This window comes from Mesocricetus auratus, unplaced genomic scaffold, assembly GCF_017639785.1.
Source record: "Mesocricetus auratus isolate SY011 unplaced genomic scaffold, BCM_Maur_2.0 Super-Scaffold_100691, whole genome shotgun sequence".
Lineage (NCBI taxonomy): Eukaryota > Metazoa > Chordata > Mammalia > Rodentia > Cricetidae > Mesocricetus > Mesocricetus auratus.
In genome coordinates this window covers 59,286,599-59,303,147 of record NW_024429267.1, presented here as the reverse complement: position 1 = coordinate 59,303,147, position 16,549 = coordinate 59,286,599, and the positions used below count along the sequence as shown (strand labels likewise).

At 51.2% G+C, this 16,549-nt stretch overlaps 2 long non-coding RNA genes across 4 annotated transcripts in view; one reads left to right on the top strand and one right to left on the bottom strand.

Annotated features, from left to right (window-relative positions):
* LOC110343150 overlaps nt 1-16,549 on the top strand; it is a 73,990-nt gene that overhangs the window by 33,161 nt on the left and 24,280 nt on the right. For all 3 annotated transcript variants that reach the window (XR_005874728.1, XR_005874727.1, XR_005874726.1), the window contains exons 4-5: nt 11,627-11,828; nt 14,786-15,062. This is a non-coding gene — a long non-coding RNA (uncharacterized LOC110343150). The remainder of the gene's footprint in view (nt 1-11,626; nt 11,829-14,785; nt 15,063-16,549) is intronic.
* The window catches only part of LOC121137490, a 106,848-nt gene continuing 97,958 nt past the window's right edge, over nt 7,660-16,549 (bottom strand). The window contains exon 5 of the long non-coding RNA XR_005874729.1: nt 7,660-16,229. This is a non-coding gene — a long non-coding RNA (uncharacterized LOC121137490). The remainder of the gene's footprint in view (nt 16,230-16,549) is intronic.

Below are 16,549 nucleotides of genomic sequence, written 5' to 3'. Positions count from 1 at the left end.
CAAGCGTCACCGCCAAGAAGCTCTCTTCTGTCTCCTTCACCACCTCTTCACACCTGGCCTCACGTAGTCAGTGACACCTGATGGCACTAAAGGGAACACTGCTGTCCATCTTGGGAGAGTCTTACGATCCTCACTCTTCCTGGTCCCTCCTCTGCGGCCACACAGAAATGGATGAGACGTTCCTGTTGGACTTCAGTCGGGCTTGGCCAATGTGAGGCACTTGAAGAAGGGTAGAAAGTAGGAGAGGCAGAAGCCAGCGTGATCCTGTTTCTGGAGACGTGATCTACCGAGGGTGACTTTGGATTTCGGAGAGGCACACAAGGAATCCAGCTACAATCCCTGCAGTTGCTTTCTGCTCCACCCTCTGCACTTGCAAAAGCCCCTTGAAAACACAAGTTATGTGCTCCCCCATAAAGATAACCAACAGAGAATACAGATCCATGCATGGTCACCCATCACCGAGGGGGAAACACCGGGTACATCATGTCTGTGCTATGTCATTGCAGCAGTTTCTGGTTTCAGCACCACGGCGGCGGACAGCTCCAGGCCAGGGGAGTGTCGGTTTAGGGCTTAGAAGCAGATGCTGAAACAGAACCAGAGGAGAAAGGGATTTTTATTTCAAGAAAAGCTGTGAAGGATAAAGGGAAGAAACTTCTCTCTCTCTCTCTCTCTCTCTCTCTCTCTCTCTCTCTCTCTCTCTCTCTCTCTCTCTGTGTCTGTGGTATCTGTGGCTCCCTTCTTATCTGTCTTGACTGGGCTAACAGAGGGACCATGACAAAGACTGTCCTCCAGAGGGGTTTGGCACAAGGTCAGAAGGTCCTGGTTCTGGTATTGCTGTTATGGTCAGTGTTTGACTGGAAAGAGTCAAGAGTCAAAGCGTGGCCATGGGATGATTGTGCTGTGGCTCATTGTGTGTGTGTGTGTGTGTGTGTGTGTGTGTGTGTGTGCAAGCAGGTGGCTTATTCCTCTGAACAGGCTACACAGAAACACAGTGGGAGACTTCTATGGATGCTCCAAGGAAGCCAACAGCCTCCAAGCTCTCCTCAAACTGAAGAGATGCTGGAGTTGCACATACACTGTCCAGAAGCCCTGGAGAAATCGTGGGCTTTGGGGGATGGGACCTATGGACGAGTGTACAGCTTCCCGTCTGAGGCAGGGCTCCAGGTGGTGACCTGTTCATTCATGCACAATTCCTCCACCTCCCCCTGCCTGACCCTTGCTTTTTGAGGTCACTCTTTGGATGCCCTACACGCACACAAACCCTCATTTTAGACTCTGGATTTGAAGGGAGATTTGAACGGCCTGAGTGAGGGTTGAGCCACCCGAGGATCTCAGTGGCCATGCTCAGAGTGAGAGAACCCTAGGACTGGGGGAAATGGGGCTGACGCTCCAGGGAAGAGGTGAGGGTTCCACCACGGTAGAATGTGAATGGTAATAGGATTGTTTTATTTCATGTATGTATATGTATATATAAACATATATGTGTGTATGTGTGTATGTAAAAGTACATGTGTGTGTAGGTTCACATGGAGACCAGAAGACAACCGTGAGAGTTGGTCTTTAGGGGCTGCTCACTGAAGATTTTGGAGACAGGCCTGAGACCATTTTCACCTCTCCGGTGCTGGGGCTATAAATACACCAATGAAATGAGCCTAGGACAGAGGTTGTCTTCCGTATCCATGTGGGTATCTAAGGCTCCCTGTGTGTCTCTGACAGCATTGGTTGGTGAGGAGAGGAGCTTACCGGAGCCTTCTTTACCAGAATTACAGGGTTTCCTGACCTTTTTGTCCCTTCAATCTAGTTTGAAATATGTGTCCAAACCTGGGGGCTCATTTGTCCCATCCCTTTTGCCCATTGCAGAAGAGGAAGCTTTTGCTGAGGAGGCCACTGGAGCCAAGGCAGCATTCTCCTGAGCTGCCACTGGGCTAGCTGCACTGAAGACCGCCCAGTGAATCACTGTGCACCCATCTGTCCAGCAATACTTCTTTAAAAGCACCCCTTTGGGATATCACTAGCTGCCACACACTTTCAATTCCCAGAGCTTCGGATGCAGAGGCAGTTAGTTGGATCTCTGAGAGTTAGAGGCCAGCCTCTACATAGTGAGTCTCAGGACAGCCAGGGTTACACAGTGAGGCACTGTCTAGAGACAAAAGACAACAGAATACAACACAACTCGTTATAGGGAAGAACAAACATAGAGGGTTTGCAGGGAGCATTGCTTGCTTTTTAAAGTAGGGTGTGCTGACAGTTTTATTTGCTGAAAGCTAAAGGCGTCAGAGAGGAGGAGACCTCAACCGAGAAAATGCCCCCATAGACCCAGCAGTAAGCAAGCCTGTATTAGTGATTGATGGGGGAGGGCCCAGCCCACCGTGGGTGGTGCCACCTTCGGACTGGTAGCCCTGGGTTCTATAAGAAAGCAGTCTGTGCAAGCCGCGAGGAGCAAGCCAGTGAGCTGCTCTCCCCTCTGTGGCCTCTCCAGCAGCTCCTGCCTCCTTGAGCTCCTGTCCTGATGCCCTTTAATGATAAGTAGTGATGTGGAAGGGTAAGTAAAACAAACTCTTTCCTCCCAAAGTAGCTTTTGGTCACAGTGTTTCATCACAGCAATAGAAATTCTAATTAAGACACAGTATCTCTCTGTGGAACTCCCTATGCAGAGCAGGCTGGCCTTGAGTCAGAGATACGCCTGCCTCTGCCTCCCTCATGTCAAGATTAAAGGCATGTGCCAAGACACTCAGATAGAGGTCTTTTTATTTATAACATCATTCCCTATCTTTTAAAAATAATGATTTACTTAAGATGTGTATTCACTTTTGCTAATGTGTGTGTGTGCTACAGCAAGCATGCAGGTGATCAGAGCGGAGGAAGCTTGTGGGGCCAATTCTCTCCCGCCACGTGGGCCCACTGGACGGAATTTACAGCGTTAGCCAGTGCCTCTACCCACTGAGCCTTCTCACCAGCCCTTTGTTAGACATTTTGATGCAGATATTTCCTATTCTCCTGGAGTTTGATCCAAATGGAGGTCGTTATGTGTCAGACAAACAGGAACCTAAGGTGTGTACAGGTGGACTATTCCCGGCCCTGAGTACTGGGTGGAGGGATGAAGTGTTCTTCTGAGTCCATGGTGTCTACTTGCCACGTCTCCCGCAAACACCTCCAAGGGCAGCCTGTGTATCTCTCTCTGTTGGGTGGAATGTGTGTTCTCTTCAGAGGCTACTAACCCCTGAAATCTATAAATAACTACAGATTTAAAAGTCATATTCATTTGCCATAAGAGGAATGAACAAACGTGTTCATTTGTGGGTTTTTAATCCTCGAGGTACACATGCTTTGTAGAGGATCAGATTTCCAAACCGTTTTGTTTTGTTTGCTTTTGATACACCAGCAGTGGTGCCCTGTGAGCTGTTCAAAACCACGGGCGCTGAGCGGAACAGGGCCATGGCAGAGGTGGGTGGTGTTCCGGGAGCACCTCCCTTTGAGAGATGCCAATGTAAGGGAACACAGCCAGAACCTAAAGGTGATCTTCTCGGAAAGGACCGGCATCGCAGTCAGTAAAGAATCTTGAAGCCCCATGGGGTGGGACAGAGAAACTGTAGTAAAAAGTCCCCACCTTTGCTCCAGCTTTAATCTGTGCTAAAATCTGAAGATCTCTTGCTCTAAACGGGGACGGGTGTAGCAGGTGAAGCAGGAAGACCTCACTTCAGATTTCTGAAAACACTCCCGCCGGGGATGCCTTTGTTTTCTTTTCTGCAAACACACAAAACAGCCCAGTAGAATGAAAGACACAAAGGCAGACAGTAAACAGAATCCAGGAGGTGCATATCAGAGGTCAGAGGATGCAGCTTCCATTCAACTTGTTTGCAGGTTTGTGACCCATTTCCGTTTTTGTAAAATAAGGGTACATTGTGGAGCAGAATTAAAAAAGTCCACGCTAGTGGCTGGGGGGAAGTTTCACTCATGAAAGTGCCCGGTGCACAAGCTGTAGGACCTGGGTTTGGTCCTTGAGACTCGGAGGTTCCCAGAAGCTGGGGTGGGGTAATGCTCACTTTGGGCACCGCTCTGGGAAAACAGGGACAGGAGGATCCCTGGGGCTTGCTAGTCTGTGAGCTCTAGGCTTAGTGAGAGATCCTGTTTTAAAACAAGGTGGGTGAGTTCTGAGAAAGGATGACTTGCCCATGACCTGTCACTAGCCATCCCCAGTGTTCCTTTTCCTCCACAATTAGAGACAATCTGCTACACCTTAGCATGGATTTGTTCAGGGCACAGCTCTGGATTTTAGAGCTGAGGAAAGATAGATTGCAGGAGCAGTTCTGCGTGGCAGAGGGCAGGTCAACAGACCGGCTGGAGTGAGCCTGGGGTGCAAAGGAAGAGGAACCAGTTTGCCTGGGGACCAACCTGGCTCCCACAACCTCCATTTTGTGTAGTTGGGGCTCTTTGTTAGGAAACTGTTTTCAAGATGGGAACCTTTTCTTCCTTCCTCTCTTTTTTGAGACAGGGTCTCACTAGATAGCCCTGACTGGCGTGGCACTCACAGAGACCCACCTGCCTGTCTCCCAAGTCCAAGGTTTCCACCTTTTCTACCACCCTTGTGAGTTTAGCGAATTTGTCACAGGAGCATCTGTCTTCCCACAGAAACCCAAAGCAGAGGCCCTGCCGTCTGCGGGGCTGCCTAACAAGCTCCCAAATGCACCGGGTGTACCCACCGCTAAAACTCGTCCTGAGTAGGTGGCATGAGATGCTATTGGAGAGTCCACTGTGTTGACGGCTTCATGTGCCTTCCCAGTCCCTCCGCTGCAGGGCACTGGGGATGCCAACTCCCTGCAGGCTGTGGGAGGCTGGACAGGGCTGTGAGCAGGGTCTCACGGCCCCTCCTCCGAAAGGCTGCATTCATGGCAGAAGGCAGCATTCAGGGAGCACCCGCAGTTTGCAGGCCACCTGGACAGAACACAGTCTCCCGCAGGCCTCTCTGAGCCTGGGCACTGACTGCAAAGCCAGCCGCAGGGAGAGATGTGTGCATGCACTGAAGGCCAGTCCCGCCAGCCAGATTCCCAGTGGCCTTCTCTCAGCCAGGAATTGCCTGTTTGCTGTCTGAGTCCCGGGGCGGCCCTTGCTCACTAGGGCTTCTCATTCTCCTTTCCTGAGGGTATTTTCTGTGTGGCTTAGAATAAAGATTGGACTCTGAAGATGTTACCATGGCAACCGGTGTTTTAAATAAAAATAGTGCTACACCCCCGGTAGCCTGTCAGTGTGAAATGCGCCTATTGGCATGAAGGGCTGGGGGCATCTTATTTGTTCCTCTGTCTCAGCATCCATCTCCTGCACTTTCCCCAGGCCTGGGGGGCAGGACCGGCTGCTCCAACAGACGCCTGGCTCTGGGGCCCCTGGGGCCCCTGGGGGGGGGGAAGTGGGTGTCTGGCACGTGCAGGCCGTCATCAGCCAGCCAGGGGACTCTGCCCCATGCCTCCTCCTATGGCCCCTGACAGTGCAGGGGGGTGGTGTATGCTCTGTCTTTCTGGAGAGAAACTGGTTTTTGCCTGTTTCTAGAAGGAGCACATACCAGATGAGGGTGCATACGTTAGTGTTAGGTCTCCAATGTGAGGCAAAGGCTGAGGTGCCTGGCCGCCAGGTTTTCCCAGCATCCCTCAGTCCCTACCTGTTACAGGGTACCTGGAGGCTGGGCTGCCCTTCCCCCTATAATCCAACCATTTGTGGTTGCCCGGGTCTCTTGATCTGGCTCTGCCTTCCCCTCCCCCTCTCCTCACACGGCTCTGGGCCATGTCCACTCTGGACTTTCCCAGGTGCCCTTGCCTCTGGTTATGATCTCTCTCTCCCTTTTATCTACAACACATTTTCTCTTGCACCACACCTAGGAGCAGGCATGTCCTTCCTTTTTTATTTCCGTTTTTTCGTTCGGTTAGTAAAGGTCATTCCGTAAGAGCGATTGTGTAGATGAACAGAGAACAGTCTTGCCAAGATCAGGTTGCGCTCAGGTGCCCCTTGGGGCAAGAGAGCAGCTACCCCTAACCGTCCTTAGATGAAGCTGACTCTTTGAACACTCAAAACAAAAACTTCAGGAAGCCCACAGAAGTCCCCAGGTGGAGAGCCAAGGGGTCAGAGGTGAGTAGCTACCTAAGAGAGCCGGGGCCGGGACCACAGCACCTGAAGGTCGGCAGTCTCCCCACAGGCGAGACTACTGCGCTGGGGAGAGGAGTCTGATCTGAGACAACGTCTAAAGGGAATGGTCAGCCCCAGCCTAGTGAGGGCCTAGCGGTGCCTTCCGGTCAGCTGCTCCCCATCACAGCCACTGAGGAAGGGCCCCGTTGGGGAGGGCAGCCCACACAAGTGTTTCCCGTTTTTTGTAGGTGTTTAAGGCTGGACTTGGGGTACTCACCTGTAATGCTGTCGCTTAGGAGGGGGAGGCAGGTGAATCATGAGTTCAATGTTACAAAATGAAGGAAAAACTAATTTAAAAATGAGCCACTATGCACAGTTCCAACTATAAAACCCCTCTGGGGAAGGACAAGCAAGTCACTGAAGGAGTGGCTGCCAGGTGTGTTCCTGTGTGTGTGTGTGTGTGTATGTGAGAGTGTGTGTGCGAGTGTACGTGATGTGTGTGTGTATGTTCATGTGTGAAAGTGTATGTGGTATGTGTGTGTATGTTCATGTATGGAAGTGTATGTGGTGTGTGTGTGTGTGTATGTTCATGTGTGAAAGTGTATGTGGTGTGTGTGAGTGTGTGTGTGTATGTTCATGTGTGAAAGTGTATGTGGTGTGTGAGTGTGTGTGTGTGTGTGTGTGTGTAAAGGCGAATGTCTTTGAGGGCAGTGCCCCTGCTGATACTGATACACCAAAGAGTGCACACGTTGAGTGAATCCTGATGTGGACTATCAACTTTGGGAGATAATGTGCGGTATAGGCTCAGGTGTATGTCACTCTGGTGGGGGATGTTGGTAACAGTGGAGGCACTAATTGTGAGTAAATTTCTGTACCTTTCACTCAGTGTGGTGATTATGATTTATTAAAGCTTGCCTGAGCGTTCAGAATACAAAGCTAGCCACAAGCCATAGAGCCAGGCAGTGGTGGCACACACCTTTAATCCCAGCACTCAGGAGACAGGCAGATGGATCTCTGTTAGTTCAAGGCCACCCTGAGCTACATGAAACAGCTCACAGGAAGGAGATCTCAGCACTTGGGATCACACGCCTTGAATTCCAGCACTTGAGATGTGTAAGATAGGGGCGGATATTCAGTCTGGGGCATTTTTGGTCTCCAGTCACGTTGAGGGCAAGATGGCTTAAGTGTGGGCAGAGGTAGGAGCTACTGACTTGGCTGCTCTGCTTCTCTGATCTTCATCTCGAAGCCAATGTCTGTCTCTGGGTTTTTATTATTCCTATTACAACCCCAGCTCCAAATCTATTGACAAAATAGGTGGGGGGCCAATGAGATGGCTCAGTTGGAGAAGGTGTTTGCTGCCAAGCCTGGCACCCCGAGTTCAGTCCCTGGGGCTACATGGTGGAAGGAGAGAACCAGCTTCTACAAGTTGTCCTCTGACCTTCACAAATGTGCCCTGGCCTGTGCTCCCCCCACAAATAAATGAATGTAAATTAAGGCAAAATGAAAAACAAAACAAACCAGACAAGGAAACTTCACGACTGTCTCCCATTTGGATCCCTCAAAGCAGACGCTGAGACCGCCGTTTATTTGAGAGAAGGAAGGGATGAATCTTTTAGGGGCACTATAGGCAATGGGGCTCCATCTGCAGGAGAGGGCCGGGGAGCTGTGCGGGGTGTGCAGTGACTGCCGCCCCCTCCTCCATGGCGGAAGGAAGCTGGGGTTGTAGGAGGAGAGGGAGGCCTTAGCTCCCAGGCCCTTACCAGCTGACAGGGGCTTAGGAGGGCTGGGGTAACACAGAGGCACAAGTCTAGGGAGCTCAGCGGTGGCTGGGGTGCTGGTAGTGTGTGTGTTGCACCTGCCATGTGTATATTTGAGATTTATGGAAAGAATCTGACTTCAGTTTCAGTATGTGGCACCTGTGACTCAGGTTTCGGGAGAAGTAGCGCCGTGGGCACCTCATGGCCCAGGGCTTTCATAACACAACTCACCAGTAGGTTAGCTAAAGCAGCAGGCGTTGTTAAATGCTTCTCCGTTTGGAGTCCAGAGGTCCAGGACCAGGGTGCATGTGGGTTTGCTGACTCCCAGGGCCTCTCCTGCTTGCAGACAGATACAACCCCGCTGTGGCCTCATAAGGCTTTCACTAGAGCCTCTATTTTTGAGGATACTGGTTGTCTTGGATGAAAGCCCTACCCTAATGACCTTGTTTAGTATTAATTGCTTCTCCAAAGGTCCTATTCAAAGGCCCAGAGCTCCATCATACACTCTTAGGGGGACACACTGCAGTCGACAATTGGAGACCGGAGACATCCTTAGGCGCTATTTCTCCTGTCTGCTGGGGCTAGAAAAGTTTGGTGAGAAGCCAAAGGTCACACAGCTACAGTGGCAACATCATGCTGAGCTGGAGTCAAAGCTGTGTGTGCAAGGTCCCTAACACACCCGGGGCCTTCCACTCGCAGAGCCTGCCCCATGACCACCGCGTCCCCAAGGCTGGGAGCCTGGGGCTTGACTCTGGCTCTGAGGCCTCGGTTCCAGGGCTAGGCTTGGCTCAGGCCTGTGCAAGTGCTTCCTTCTGACGTCAGATGGGCCTGCTTCCCTGTGACCCGTTTCTCAGGTTGGTGAAAAGTTTGCGGGAAATGGGCACCTGTATCTGTTAGTGGGCCTGGTACGCTGAGTCCCCCACAAGGAAAGCAACTTGGCTCATATTCAGAAGCTCTCAGAAGTGTCTTTGTCACAGTCTAAGAAGGGAGATACTGGACCCAAGATTTAGCTGTGAGAAGCCCTGGGTCAGCTTCTCCCATTTTATCTTTTATTACATCGGAACGATTAATACCAAGGGACCGGGCAAACAACACCTTCTTCAAGGGAGTATGCAGCACAAAGCAGTCAGCAAAGAGCATTTCACGAGCTGGATTTTCTCGTACTTCCAGAAAGGCACTTTCAGAGCCCCTCCCATGCGGTCCCGCCCTCCCATGCGGCCCTGTCCTCCCATGTGTTCCTGTCCCTGTTAAGTATGCAGAGTCAGATGAGCAGCCTGTTGTGAAGGAGTATGGAGATTTTAGATCCCTCCCCACCCTCCACCACACAAGTCAGCCTGGCAGCTAAAAAATTATTTTTATTTTGAATGTATGAGTGTTTGTCTGCATGTATATATTTGTACCATGTGCATGCAGCACCTGTGGAAGCCAGAAGAGGGTGTCATATCCCCTAGAACCAGAGTTAAGCTGGTTCTAAGATGCCACCTGAGTGCTAAGAATCAAACCTGGGTTCCTTGGAAGGACAGCAAGTGCACTTAACTGCTGAGCTGTCTGTCCCTCCAGCCTCTTACACTTTATGCTTTTAAATGACTATACACACCTACTGCTTTTGTAGGAAGCCCCACAAAACAGTTGCTATGTTAAAAACCAGTTGAGTTCCCTTAGCTGCTGCTGGTTGGCAGCAATGAGGGTGTTGGGGATCATCTTCTCTTGCTGCTATAGCTTTTTATTCCCTATAGTGACACCCCAACTTTCCCCAGTGTCCAGTTCTGGGACCCAGGGATGGAGTTCTGCCCAGGTTTTTCAAGTCTGCTGTGTTGGAATGTCCCTGGGAAGGTGGCATCATCTGATGAAAGGAGGGGACATTACTGGCCCCTCCAGCTCCCTTTTCTTCCTCTTGGAATATGGAGGTGCTGACTAGAAGGATAGCATCCACTGTATGATCACAGCAGGGTGGCAGCACAGATGGACAGGGTCAAAGCTTTTGATAACATGCCCGGATTTTTGCATGAGCTCCTTGCTTCCTGGATTCTTGATCCAGTTAACAATTCGGATGGAACAGCTGGGTTAGCCTTTGGCTGCAAATGACGATGTTGAGACCTCCCCTGTAGGTCCTAGATCATGTCATTTCACTTTCACAGTGCCTGCATAGAGAGAGGTACTTTCTCCAGGCTGGCAGTACCATCCACTCGGCTGTGTGCCCATGTTCTATTACTAAGGAACGTAAGCATCCTACATGCTAAACCCAGCAGGACACTGTATGAAATGCTGAGCCGTATGTTCTGCAAATGCTACATGCCAGGTACAGAGCCAGGTGACGGGGGGCAGAAGAACCCCACACTCTGGGTTCCAGAGGCTTTTTTTTTTTTTTTGGTTTTTCGAGACAGGGTTTCTCTGTGGCTTTGGAGGCTGTCCTGGAACTCACTCTTGTAGACCAGGCTGGCCTCGAACTCACAGAGATCCACCTGCCTCTGCCTCCCGAGTGCTGGGATTAAAGGCGTGTGCCACCACTGCCTGGCTGGTTCCAGAGGCTTACCTGACACCGCGATGGCTGTGCACCCTGTTGATGGAATCGGTACCATGTGACACAGGAGCCCGGCTGACTTTCAGGTCCATGAAAGGTAGCAGAGAAGCTGTTTCCTGTCTTTAGTAAGTTCAGCAACGCCCATCCGTGACAGCCACAGGGTCACCGCTAGAGGCCTCTGCTTAAGGCTTTAGTGCCCCGATTAGCGATACGGGGCTTTTGGACCCCAAGAGACCTTCCTGTTCTGCTGAGCTGAGCTAACATGAAGATAGTCCGTGAGTCTCCCATGAGAATCATCCAGATTCGGCAGGCTGGGTCCCTGGGGAGGGCTTTCAGCATCCCAGCAGGGACAGCAGAGGAACCCCTGATTGCTCATAGAACAGCCTTGCACTGAACACCAACTGTGTTCTGAGCCCTACTGTGCTGGCTTTGGGGACACCCATGCAACGAAGAAGACAGTGCACCCTGCCCTTGGGGACGCGGTTCAGCTGGAGGAAATGAGGTCATGGGTGACTGCCATGGGACCACGTAGCCTCTACTCCTACAAGGCATGATTGATGGTTGCTTAAACTTTTCATTCTTCTCACTTCCAGCAGGCTGTTCCCAAGCCCCAGGCTAAGGGACAGTTGGGAACCTTTGAAATCAGTCACTTCTACAGCCTGGGGTGGGTGGCAGGAGCTGGTCACCAAGTGTGTGCAGAACACCCTTTAGGTAGGCAAATAGCACCCCTCCCCAGGGTGTGATAACCTACCGCCAAGTTATGGGACCCTGAGCCAGTGTTTCCATTGCTCTGAGCCTGGTCCTCATGTAAGGAGGCTGCTTCCCTCCCCAGGGTGCTCTGGGCTCTGGGACAGCACAAATGTTTAGCACATGGTGACTATCACCAGGGTACTGGGGCCACTGCCTGTGTCCTACATCATGAAAAGCTTTGGTTCTGGAGACAAAGGGCCAGGCTGTGTGGCCCAGGGCAGGCCCCTTAGCTCTCCTGACCCACTTCCTTGGCTGTACGATGTTGCTGTTCAGGTGGCTTTCTAGCAAGCTCCAGAGGTCCACCTGTCTCTGCCTCTCAGCACCACGAGGACGCTGGGGACCAAGCTGGGGTCCCAGGGCTTGCACAGCAAGCTCTTTGCCATTTCGTGCTCTCTCCAGTCCTTTCAAGATAATGTCTTTAAAAACAGCCTTTCAAACCCTGTGTGACACTCACTGAGAAGTTTTTTTTTTGTTTTGTTTTGTTTAGGGGACAGAGGGAGCGGGCAGGTCAGACGATTTTTCCTCTGAAAGTCAGAATTATGGGGAAGACCTTGCTTGGACTCTGGTTCTGTCGTCAAGGCCCACACACTCTTCCCTCGTCATTAACTGTGTGTGCAGCTTCCTGGGTTGCAATGGGAAGCGGAACACAGCTTCCTCCTGGTCTCACCACAGTGCACACGACGGAAAAGGTCAGAACTCTTGGTCTAAATTACTGTTTTTCTTAGGGAAAAAAAGGTGTGTGTGTGTGTGTGTAAAAATTTGCCCGGGTCAGTACCCACTGAGAGAAGCTGTGGCTCAGGGCTGGAAAGATGTTTACCTCTGATTTATCCATTGAATCTGTGATATCACCCACAAGGTGGGCATAAAGGTCAGGGCCACCAAGATAACAAGGACGACAACAAACTCACCCCGAGGTCAGAGAGTCACGAGCTGCTCACATTTAGTTGCAGTCACGGCCTAGTGTATAGTCTTCGGGTCAGGGTTTTCTGTTAGGGGCTGATTGTAAGTGGTTTTTCTCTGATCCCATGGACATTCTGGCTTCTCCGTTTCATATTTGTTCATGAAAGAGGGGTCAAATCTAAGGCAGGGCCAAGCAAAGCACCGGAGACAGCAGCTTCATGATTGCAAGGGCCTGGGGGCAGGTTATCGAACCTCGCAGTCCTCAGGTCCTCTTAGAATGAGGTTGCTGCAAGCCCGGAGTGCAGAACGTGAATGCTTTGCAGTGTGCAGCGTGTGAGTGAAGAGAAGCTAAGGCGTCCCCGGTGCAGGGGTCAAACATGCCCCGGGCATATTTATTCAGAACACAGGAAAGGTCAGGACTCCATAGCCCAGGGCATCTGGAGATTTACTCCTAAGATTTGGGAAAATGGATTTAGAAAACTGCTATTCAATGTTCGGTGAAAGCCATAAGCACCTCATACTGCTTCGATGGAGGCCTGGGAAGCTTCCCTGTCGCATAGTGCTGAAGTCATTTCCTTTCCAACAGGGTCTCGCCGGCTTGGTTGGGTGATTGTGTGTGGATGTGTTAAAGGTGTGCACTGTCATGGCCAGATTTTTCTTTTTCTTTCTATCAATATGATTTGGAGCTCCTTGGGGTGCTGGCCAACATTCAGCACAGTCAGGGTAGGGCTGGTCAGTTGCACACCCAGGAAGTTCCCATGGGTGCTGATAAGGTCGCCAGTCCCAGAAACACAATTGAAAAATACCATGCTATTTGGTATTCAGCATTACAAAAATACTGACCAGCAGATGGTAGCCAATCTGTAAGGAGGAGGAGAGAGAGAGAGAGAGAGAGAGAGAGAGAGAGAGAGAGAGAGAGAGAGAGAGAGAGAGAGAGAGAGAGAGAGAGAGAGAGAGAGAGAGAGAGAGAAGCCCACTGTGTCCACAGCCTTTTGTGGTCTGCGTTGGGCCATGCTAGAGAATCTGCTATTTGGAATGTAGCTTGCTGCAAATGTAAGTCTCACAGGGTTTATGATGTAGAGACTCTGAACTTACCACTTCCAATGGCATGACTGCTAAGAGAAGGCTACAGAAAACAGGCTGAATGGCCTTGCTTCTGATAGGTCCACCCAAGCAGAGGGTCTGGAATGTTCTGAGCCCAAAGTTGTGTTCTCCCAAACACTGAGTTCTGAGGGGCTCCTCATCTGAATTTGCAGCTTTGGCGTTTGAAGGTCACACATAAACCTCAGAACTTACGGGTATCGTGCCAACCAAATTCAAGTCTACTTTCTTCTAGGTCTTATATGATTCCCTCATTTTCTCCGGCTATGACCCCATTTATATTTTATAAGGTTTTAAATAAGGTTCCATTATGAAGCCCTTCAAGCAAGGTTAAAACCTCTTACCAATGACTGTGTGTTAGTGGGGGAGGGGGCCCCTGGTTAAAGACGCCAAGGTGAAAGATTCTGAGAATAAAGTGACTTTTCAGGGTCCCTGGGAATGACCAGCTCCTCAGCATCATGGCACCGGGGCTCAGGAGATGGACTTCAGGGAGGAAGTAAGGCTCTGTACCCCTCACCAGTCGCTCTGTGGGGAGGGTGATGCCAAGCCCTTGCAGGTAGCTGTAGGCCTGTGGAGGGACTGAAGGTGTGTCTCGAGAAGATGATTACGAGCATACAGGAAAATGTGGGTTTGGAACGGATGCTGGAGAGGATGCAGGGAGGCCTCAGGGACAAGTAGTGAAGGAACCCTGGACAGACTGCTGCCACAGTCACCACCTGGCTCGCTGTCCCCGCTAGAGAGTCTGACGCAGCAGGGGGCATGGGGCCAAGGGTTCCATGTGTGCCCGCGCTGAAGCTGTGCTCAGAGACCAGGCCATGAGTGGTGCTGGTCTCAACCCTGTGGTGCCAGGGAGTCAGGAAGAGCTCTCAGAGAGAGCAGGCCTGTTGTGTATTCTAAGGTGGTAGGTGTGTCTGAGAACGGGGGGCTCCTGTTGCTTAGAAGGTAAACATAATTTAGTACAAATGCCACAAGTGCCCTCAGGGGCTCAGGAGTGGGGTGGGGGACAGGAGGCTATAGGAAGCGAGAGCCTCTTATTCCAGGCTCTAAGATGACAGAGACACAAGCGGCCCAGGACCTGTCTGGGTGGCCTTCATGCTGGGCGGTGTTTGCACAGGCCTTGGTCCTCTCCGCTCCTGCTTCCTATGGAGCCCCAGCAAAAAGCCTACAGTACAGAGTTCATCGGGGTGCCGCGGCTCTTTGTCCTACAAAGCAGAGAGGGAGATCTTATTCTTCCTTGGTACTTCAGAAGGGATGCCATACAGCTCTCGAGAGCCTGCCTGGGCTCTCAAGAGTAGCGTCACAAGTAAGATTTGTTAGGTACAAAAATACTCAAGTTCAGGAGACCTTAGGTCGTCAAGTCCTGGGGCTAGGAAACCACTTGCCAAAACAAGCAACAGGAGCCTCAGACATCTCAGTGCCCTGCGACGCCTGCCTAGTGCTTGGCTCTTGTGTGTCACTGGCAAGTGTGCAGGGGAGAGTTGTGGAAATCTTGCTCTCAAAGGATGGAGTCAGCCGCTTAGGGAATCTGGGACCATTTGGGAGGAAACACGGGCTGCCCCTGTAGCAGAGCCCTTTGAAGGTTATAGCGGAGTCACCATTTAAGGCCATCACCCCTTAACCAGGTTCTCCCTCCCTCTATTGCCAGGGCAAAGATACTGGTGCCAATATCAAAACAGGCTGGGGAGATGGCTAAGCCAGTAAAGAGCTTGATGGCAGGAAGATCTGGAGCAGACTCCCCCCCCCCACCTACACAAAAGCCAGGCTCGGTGACACACTCCAGTAATGCCACCTCTGGGGAGGCAATGTCAGGAGCGTCCCCAGGACTTGCCGACCAGCCAGTCCAGACGAATGCGCGAGCTCCATGCTCAGCAAGAGGCTCTATCAAGAAAATAAAGCGGAGGTTGGATGAGACAGCTCAGCAGGTAAAGGCACTTGCTGCCAAGCCCGAGTCCCACAACTCTTGCAAGTTCTTCTCTGACCTCTACACCAGCGGCTCTCAACCTTCCTAATGCCATGACCCTTTAATACAGTTCCTCATGTTGTGGTGACTCCCCAACCACAAGATTATTTTTGTAACAACTTCACAATCGTAATTCTGCTGCTGTTATGAATCTTGATGTAAATGTCTGTGTTTTCCCAATAGTCTTAGGCGACTCCTATGAAAAGGCAGTTTGACCCCTAAGAGGTTGAGAACCACTGCTTTGCATGCATGTTATAGCATCAACACACATGGGTGTGAATGCACACACACACAAACAAAATGAGAGGATTCTGAGGTTTAAGAATGCTTGCTGCTCGTGCACAGAGCTGTGGTTCGGTTCCCAGGACTCACGTGGCTGCTCATTTCAGGAGATCCGACGCATGTAGCACACATAAACACACACAGGCACATACACATAAATAACAAATACAGTTTTAAAAAGAGAGAATTGAAGAAGATACCTCTGGCTTACACACACACACACACACAATTTTTAAAAGGAAAAATAAAAGACAGAAAAAACAAAAAAAGAAAGGAAACAAAAAAGGGGGGGGAGGGGGAAAGGGAAAAGGACCTGGTCCTATAGCCTGCATGTGTTTTACATTCAGTTGAGGTTGCTCAGCCTTTCTAAGGGCCTACAGACATCTTCCCTTGCCCTAAGAGACCTGTTTGCCTGCCGCCTTTGTGGGAAGCCGATGCTGCCTGGAGTGGTGCTCTCTCTCGTGAAGCTGAGCTATTTGTGTTGCAATAAACAGCAGCTTCAGCTGCCCCATCAGGGCAGATGATGAAGAGTCACCACTGGGGTCTGCAGCCTGCTGGAGGAGTCCTGGAATGACCTGGGGACGGGGAGGTTGTCTCACAGGCTGGTTGTCCAGGCGCTCAGGTGTCCGGACCCTCGACGCTCGCTGCCTGTGGTGCAGTGTGACCCTGGTGTTGTGAAGTAGCCGTTCTTTGATTGGCAACGGCCTGATTCACAACACCAGCTGTCCCACTACACCGTGCTGGAGGTCCCTGGAGCGGCCGATGGAGGAGGGGTCAACTCTGCCATACCTGAGCCGCCTGCGGGGAGGTCCTGGGACAGCAGACAGTTGATGACCCACGGGTGCCTCTGCAGGGGAGAAATACAGACAGGATGACAGTGACGAGTGCAGTAGGGCCAAGATGCAGAGACTTTTCCTTCCCATGTGTGGGGTGTGTGCGCGCGCGCGAGCGAGAGAGAGTGTGTGTGTTTGTGTGTGTGTGTGTGTGTGCATGTGTGTGTGATCAACCTTTGTGTCATTCCTCAGGAGCCATCCACACATGCCGAGAGCAACCTTCAGACAAACCAACCAATACTGAGATAGTCGTCAAGTAGCCCTCATGAAAACGAGGGGTTGGGGAGATGTCTGTAGACAGGGTGATTTCTGCAAGGACCTGAGTTAGATTCCC